An 8772-nucleotide genomic window follows, 5' to 3' on the forward strand; every position below is an offset into this window, starting at 1 on the left:
CTTCGTTTTCGAGATAAAAATAATTGAAAATTTGGTCAAAATTTGCTGTACGCTAATGAGTTAATCGGTTTTAAAAAGGTAATTCTGGTTACTTGGCTGCAATTTCTTTAGCAACGGTACCTGCAATAATAGAGAGATATTGCATTCAAACTTTATTTAAGTAATACGTTAATAAATGCATGCGCTATGAAATAACGCTACGCTTTAACGGCATAGTGATTTAAAGTTATTGCAATTTATCATGGCGTTAACGTTATTAAAAGACATTGCAAAGTTGACAAGTGTGTCAAAAATGGACGAAATCTTAGAAGCTGCACTTTTAGGTGCTGTAGATGACGATGATATTGAAGAAGCAGTTCATCACTTTATTTCTAACTTATTTCGGTCAAATCGCAATCAAACATTTTTGAATTGTCAAACTGTTGACATGAGAAATGTCAAAAATAACGTTAACGTCTTGCGGTATACATTCGCAATTTACGTAAAGGCCGATTTATAGTTCCGTAACATGTACGTATGGCATAACATATCAAAATTGAATCCTATTGAATCAAATGTATTCATTTATAGATCCTTTATCATAACATAAGTCCGTATCCGTTTACATATGAATTGGCCAATTTCAATTACATATTATGTTATGTACCATGAAAGTTACGGAATTTTAATATTTTTCCATAGAAACGGTTACGTGTAGGTATGCTGTCAATAAATTTAATTTAAAAACATGATTGAAAAGGTGGAAAATATGATGGAAATTTTAATCGTACAGTGTGTTGAAAGGTTCAAAGCACTGTACGATAAGTCTTCCAAAGACTTTGAGGACGGTGTGAAGAAGGAAATGATTTGGAGAAGCTGATTTATCCGTGTTTTTGTAACTCGTTTTTTTTTCGTGATTTGTTTCTTTTTTCTTTATTACGACCTATCTCGTGTACCTAAGACCACAGCACAAGCAGCAGCTTCTAAAATCCCGTCTTCACAAAAATATTGGACAATTGTTTGACATTTAAAAAATCAGCAATCATATCACGTTTTGTCATGAACTATAAATTGAATTTAAAAAGTTATGTTAAGTTTATGATTTTTGACTATGTTATGCTATATGTATACGGAACTATAAATCTTGCTTTAAGCGCAATCGTTATTACCGTCTACGTGCTAAAAATTGACACTTAGATGTCAGAATAACGTCTTTCTAAATACTGCTAACCGTTATATGACACTGCAATATCTCTTTATTTATTAAAAAATAATTTTTCTAGTCTAGTTTACCTTTCATTAGTTAGTAGATATTCTCAGTTAGAGTTGAAAGTACGAATATGTAAAGTGTAAATAAATTTATTCAATACATTATTTTGATTATTTAACCACAATTAAGGCGATACTCTTATTACACATTTCTTCTAAGGTACTAGATCAACACACTATAATCAATTCACTTTTGTAATGACAAACTAGAGTTACCAAATTTAGTAACTTTTATCTTGTGAACACATCTCTTTACCGCGAATTTGGGCTTTTAAAAAGTTAGGTTATGGGTCAAGTCATTTGTTCTGTCAAAACTGGTCCCAATCAAAGTATAGTGAAATTAAATTTGTTTAATTATTTTGAACAAAAGCAAAGTCGCACTAAACAAATACGAAAAGGCAGTTGAACGTAACAATGAAAAAATTTTACATTTTGCTACTCATCTTCGTCATCGTCGATGTTTTCTAAGTCCGCATCGGAATCTTCAACCAAATTAACAATAAAATAACAATGAATGCTCTAGTTTCCCATAAGCCTTGTTCTTGTTCTTCATTTAAAATTTTGTACATACTTCTGGGACTGAAGCCTGTACAGCACTTAGGGAGAGTTTTATTTTAGATTAGGATTTACCGAAAAAACATCCGCCACTGCTACAATTTTTTACTTTACGTATTTACGTTTCCATTATCTCCATGAGTAATTTCTTTTATTTTGTTGAAAGCCTTTATTAAAATGTGCTGCTTCGTCTGCTTGCTTATTGATGCTTTACTCCGTTTTGGAAATTCATTCATTTTGGCAGTGACAATAAGACAGAATATAGGCAGAATATAGCCTAAGGGAGTCCGTTTCGGCTCAGGGACGCGAGGGTCGCGAGTTCGATTCCGACCCAGGACGAAAAAAAAGGCTATATTCTACCTCGTGATTCGGAAGTCACGTTAAGCCATTGGTCCCGGTCTATTGAGTTGGTCATCATGCCCCTCATAGATTTGTAAACCAGTCCTAGACTGTGTAACAACATTTTTCATTTTTGACAATGTAAATCATTGCCAACTGTCGAATTTTCATTTATTTTGTAAAAAAAATTTACAAAAAAAAAAGTTCCAGTTAGTTCGTCATTACAAAAATGAATGGATTATACGTATAGAGGTACCGCCATTCCATTCCTCGCGAGAGTGGATTGTAAGATAAAGATATCAAATGCAAATTTCACAAGTGAAATAAGGAAGACAATAGTTTTGGGGATCTTTAAATGAAATAATGGCATTACTACAATGTCAAAAATTTGTTAGGTTATGTCGCCCATTATTAATCAAAATTTTTTAACTGAAATGTTTTACTGGTTGCAGATATTTTTTTAATTAAAATTGACAAAAACCACTAATAAAACCCAAACAAGTTACCAAATTTTTAATCGTTTAAAAATACAAAATCAAAATATATTTTGAACTGCTCTTCTTATTCCTATACTTTTACTGTCACATGTTGACCACAATTAATATTTCTCAGAAGATTCGTAAAAGGGTAGTTTTGGTTAAAGGGAGTTTCGGGATTAGGGTTTAGTTGGGCAACAAATTCAGTTGCAAGATGATCTACAGCAACTAAAATCAAGGAAAAAGGTTTAGGTATTGAAACAGTACATAATTATTGTTAATAAAAGATATTAATAATGTAACTAAACTACAGCGTGATCAACAAGGACTGAAGCTGTTGGCAGCAAATGACAGCAAAATATTCCCAAAGTATGAAAATTTTTTATGCGTCAGTGTTGGCACCCGCTGCAAGTTGTGAATGTCAAAAAATTTAGGTTATGTTACGAGTTGGTAGTTTTAAAACACGATACGTACAAAACGACCAAAAACAGTATAAAAAGTAATTAGCCGTACTTAATTCAATGGCCCACTGTTTCGATATTCATAAAAGCGACAGGCCCTACCCGCATGCCCCTCCTGAGAAACAGAAACATGATGCAGGGATTGGATCCGGGAAAATTTGTAAGGGTGGAACTTTAATTTGTTCTTAAAAATGGTTAGGCAACTTCCATATGACAAGCTTGTACAGTAAGGAAAAGGAATGACAGGATTTCTAATGGTAAGAATTATTAGGCCCTGCATTAAACGTGTCCAACAAAGAACTTTGGATGCGTGTGTTTTAGATAAGAGTCACACCTGTTTGGAGTGAAAGCTTTCGCACTGACTTTCGAGGGCTTTGTTCCATTCTACCTCGAACATTCTCGACCGGCGGAGACGAGTTCCTCCCGGTACCCAAAATATCCTAATCTTGGATGCAGGTAGTGAAGGGTTGGGGATTAAACTGCATTGTAGGGGTGGTAATTATGATCTGCACATTTAAAAAATAATTTTTATTCTAGTCATCCTTCCATTTTTGCTTTTTTAGATGTACTTATTAGTTTTCAAACATATACGTATAGCAAAATTCAATCTGCAAACAGAGGAATGAAAAAGTTGAGAAACGACGTAAGAAACAAAAAAGAGACATTACAAAAATTAATAGAAAATTGTGAGAATGGAATACTCCATAGAATAAATTTTGTACAAATAATTTCTTATCGTGATAAACCTATGTTGTAATAATATTCCTGAAAGTAAAGATTTTATTTTAATATCTAGTAAGTTTTCCTTTATCTTGCACTCAAAAATGTAAAAATATACCTGTCGGCTTCCTTAATGCTTCGACAATAAGCGGGAGCAACTCGTCTACAGATAACAGCTAAGTACCGACCACCTGTGGTGTAAACTGACCGCTGGGAGGAACTCGTCTATGACCTTCTCGACTACATCTTCTGTAAGTGTAGATGATGTTCTTTCTACCAGTAGCTTTTGCCTTTTTCCATCACTGGTTTGTAAGTAACGTTGCACCAACCTCGTGCAATGCTGCTTAAACGCAACTAAGGTATGTAACAACTGGCTCGGGGAACATTTGTTGAAATTGGTGAAATGCATCATCCGTGCTCCGTGGAATACATGGTGGAATACTACCAACCGTTAGCAGCATCAAAATTTCCAGTCCGAAAGTACGCCATACCAATTAAAATGTCTTGTTCTAGTGTAAAAACCATTTTAATAAATAAATTGATACAAAAATGACACTTGATTTTGAAGTTTGAATTTGCCCGTCAAAATTGACAACTGAAAATGTAATGCTACCAATTTCACTGAAATTTTCATCATGTTGTCATTGTTGCCAACAGCTTCAGTCCTTGTTGATCACTCTATATTATAATAAAAAAAAGTTATAGGTATCGTTAGCTGTTTAAACTATAAGACACAAAAATACCTATAATAAATATACCTATGTTCATAGGTTCCAGTAACAGATGAGGGAAAACTTCAGGTTTCAATCGCGGCAAATCTTCAGTCCAAAAGAAATCATCTTTACTAAAATGTTTCTGCAAATGAAAATAATATTAATTATACTGTAGCCACTTACCTACATCACCTAACATAAGAAAAACTAAATCTTTACTTTATTACGTATGTAGATACTTACACAGCAGATTTGTAGACAGTCTCAATTTTTTTAGCCACTGTTCCCTCCGTACTCTGTTTTTGTATATGTAACGGGTGTCTTACCGTTTGGAATATAAAACAATTTAAATCCTTTTTTTCTAGAATTTGAACAGCCGCTAACACAACACTTGTTACTGACCATGTTAAAGTATTAAAATTAACGCAAGTAACTGAACCAAGTTAAAAGATGTAACGAGAACAAAGAAATAAATGACAATACTTAAACACAAACGAAAACTGTAACGAAATAATAAGTTAGATAAATCTTAAACGAGGATTATTAAATATGCAGCAGAATAATGACACTAGTTTTTGTCAAATTACGTCAAATCATTTTTAGATTGTGTTTTTTTTATCCCCAGTTTGAGTAGATTGTGCGACAAGGACAGACATAAAAAAATCACTGATGGCGGTACCTCTATACGTAGTGTGTTAATCTAGTTACCTTAATTTCTTCCACAATTTTGCACACACACTACCTCTACATTTATTTACACATTGAGGAACACCACTATTTATTACCTGCTCATTCATCTCAGTCTACAAAATCAGCTTTTGTACCTAAATAAACCGGTGAATTAACGCACACAGTGTACAGCGTTTTCAATAAATGTCATTAATTTGATTTAGTTTGTCAGATTTGAGATTTGTCATAAACGATTCAGGTACCCATGTTGCTTAGATACTGTCATCCTTACAAAACCAACAATGAATTCCGGAGTAGGTACGTATTTTTGTGGTCAGCAGCGTCGAATGGGTGTGGATAGGGGTTAATTTATCCCCATTATTTTGGACCTAATGAAAAGGGTTTTTTTGGACTTGTTATATCCTTCTAATAACCCAGATTTTTTTTGGCAGGTTATATCGGGACCACCCTGTATACTTAAGACAATTTGAGACATAATCATGCACTTTCAGCCTTAGTTGGGGAACCAATACAAGCATGTTATTAGTTCTATAACTTTATCAGGACCAACAGGACCAAAATTGTCGTGATACATACACAAAATTTGTTGTTTATTAATTGTGGTACAGTTAATTTCAAAATTATAGAGTACACCTAATTTTCTACAGTGTAAAATGCACTTACATTTTTTGTCAATGATCAATGTCAATTTTGAGGAACCAAATGCCTAATCTAACCGAAAACGCGAAAGTGCTCATTCTTTCCAAATTAGAAGATGGGTGGTCCATCCGAAGGGTAGCTCACTATTATAACATCGACAAGAGCACCGTGCAGAGGATAAAACACACTATTATGGTGTTCTAAAATATCAACGACATTTTATGTTGTCAAACTTACCTAACCTATATAAAAAATATGACACTTAAATTTCAAAAAGGCATCTTTACATCTGGAAAAAATTGTATAAATTGACTTCTTGATTTTTGAGGTGTACTCGATAATTTTGAAATTAACTGTACATAAAAAAGCAAACGATCTTTGAATTTATAATACACCAACTGATACCGCGCTTCGCGATTAAGTCCCGATTTTGTAAATACTGTACATAAATGTAAATAAAGAACACGTAGGTTAAGTTAGTTAAGTTAGATAAGTTAGGTTAAGTTTGTAAATATAATTAGGTTTTTTTCTTTTGTGAGCCGGCCGGGGCGAGGTGTTGTCGACGAGGAGACCTGTCCTATAGTACGCGCGCGCGGCTGTTCCGCCGGCTTTATAGGCACAGGTTTTCAATCGGCTGCGCCACCAAAGTTCCGGCCGGACCAATCAGGAGCCGTCCTTGGCGCCTCGGCCCTCAGCCGGGCGCATATAAATATGGGGGCTCATTTTTTGTGAATTCACTCCTGATCAGACCGTGAAGGAGGCCATAATAAAAAAACTCTAGACTATCTTGAGCTTTTATTACCGAGAGGTCCCTGCGTTGGCACTATCGCCCAACCACCTCTCGCTTCGCAAAAAATCCGACATCGTCTTCTGCGATAAACCGAGGGGTCCCTGCGCTGGCATAATCGACCAGCCACCCCTCACACCAGCCGCCGTCAACAAGGGGTCCCTGCGCTGGCACCATCGTCCAGCCACCCCTCGTCTGACCGCTCCAGCTCGTCACCGTCGTCGCTTCTCGACGCTCGGTGGCCCCGAGTGGGTTCCATCGTCCCGTGGCGCTTCGCCCCCCTTGGCGCTTCGCCCCCTCTGGCACTCCGCCCCGGCGACGAGGACCCCCGCTCGTAACACAACCCATCTCTTAATTCATACTTGTTGTGTTCTTGTCCTTCCAAAAAATCACGTAACTTGGATATTTCCGAATCTTCTAATTGCGTCAGGGACAAATTCTGCTCAAACGAAGTTGCTTCTAAGATCATTACCGGTTGCCTACTTAGTGCATCTACGTGTTTCATTCTACTACTAGCACGATGTTTTGATTTATAGTCATAGTTTTGTAGCCATAATACCCATTTTGAAATTCGGGGATTTAGATCTTTTCGGTCAAGAATTAGCTTTAGACTATTGCAGTCAGTGATTATCTTGAAATGTATTCCTTGTAGGTACACATGAAAACGTTTTAGAGCGTAAATGATTGCCAAACATTCCAACTCAAAACTATGATATCAGGACTCTGCATTATTCGTTCTTTTCCTAAAATATGAAATGGGATGGAATTTGTCATCCTTTTGTCTCTGCAAAAGCACTGCTCCGAAGCCTAAGGAACTAGCATCACAATGAAGCTCTGTATCAGCCGTCGGTGAATAGATTGCTAATACATGTTCTTTAATAGTTCAAATGCTTCAAGTTCCTTCTCGCAAAAATTGAAATTTACACTCTTTTTAGTTAAATTGTACAACGGTTGAGCGATATACGAGAAATTTTGAATAAACCTTCTGAAATAGCTAACTGGACCTAGAAAATTTTGAACTTCTCTTGTATTTCGTGGAGTCAGAAAACGAAAAACAGAATCCTGGCAAGGAGATATTCCTTCGGAAGTCACAGTATAACCTAAATAATTTATAGCAGTCATTAGAAACTGGCATTTATCTGTTCTTAATTTAAGCTTATTTTCTTTTAACCGTTTTAAAACTATGTCCAAAATTGTTAATTTATCTTCCACTGTTTTAGACGGAATTAAGATGTCATCCAGAAACACACAGATTTTTGACGCATTTATTAAGTCGCGAAAAATTTTATTCAAATAACCCATAAAAATAGAATTCCAAAAGGTAGTCTTTGATATTCGAATTGACCAAACGGAGTTACAAAGGAAGTGTACTTCGTCGAGTCTGGAGAAAGCTTGATGTGATAAAAGGCATTTTTTAAATCTAACTTGGTAAAATACTAAAAAATACTAAATAAATATTTCATTCCCCTCAACTTATCGATTTGATCATCTATGAAGGGCAGCGGATATCGATCTTTTACTACCTGCTTGTTTAATGTTCTAAAATCTATGCAAAGTCTTAGGTCACCAGTTTTTTTTAACTAGCACTATCGGAGAAGCGTAAGGAGAATTACTTTCACGGATTACACCCTCTCGTAATAAATTATCTAGTATTTCCCGTAACTGATTCTTTTCAAATGTCGATAATCGACGCGTATTGAAATTGAAAGGAACATAATCAGGTTTCATTATTATCGTCGCCTCTAGCTGAGTTCCAGGTACCGTCGGTTCCTCTTCTTGAAAATGTTGTTGCAACAGAAAATTTAACTTACAGTCAGCCTGCTTATCTACCTCCGGATTTATGATTAGGTATTGTAATCTTTCGACTTCCTTGACTTTTCCTCGATGATTTTTTTTTCTCCCTCATTTGGTGTATTGTTGGTTGCCGCATTCCCTCGGATGTTATTTTTGCGGAAAAATAGGAAACAAAAAATAATGAGAAAGAAATATTTATGGATCCTACGTTGTGTTTTATTTTTCATTTTGTTTAATTAGGTTCTAACGAGAGGCCGTACCTGCGGAAGGTTTTTCCAAATAGAATTAAAACGATTGAGCACACTTCACTTAAATTTTATTTAACAAATAATCGAGTGTGGTGGTGTTTG

At 35.5% G+C, this 8772-nt stretch overlaps 1 long non-coding RNA gene across 1 annotated transcript; it reads left to right on the forward strand.

Annotated features, from left to right (window-relative positions):
- The first annotated feature begins 441 nt into the window (after nt 1-441).
- Nucleotides 442-6626, forward strand: LOC138129293 (uncharacterized). Its single transcript, XR_011159174.1, has 2 exons — nt 442-3535; nt 3643-6626. It is a non-coding gene; the product is annotated as an uncharacterized lncRNA (long non-coding RNA).
- Nucleotides 6627-8772: the final 2146 nt, after the last annotated feature.

Source organism: Tenebrio molitor, chromosome 4 (assembly GCF_963966145.1).
Source record: "Tenebrio molitor chromosome 4, icTenMoli1.1, whole genome shotgun sequence".
NCBI lineage: Eukaryota > Metazoa > Arthropoda > Insecta > Coleoptera > Tenebrionidae > Tenebrio > Tenebrio molitor.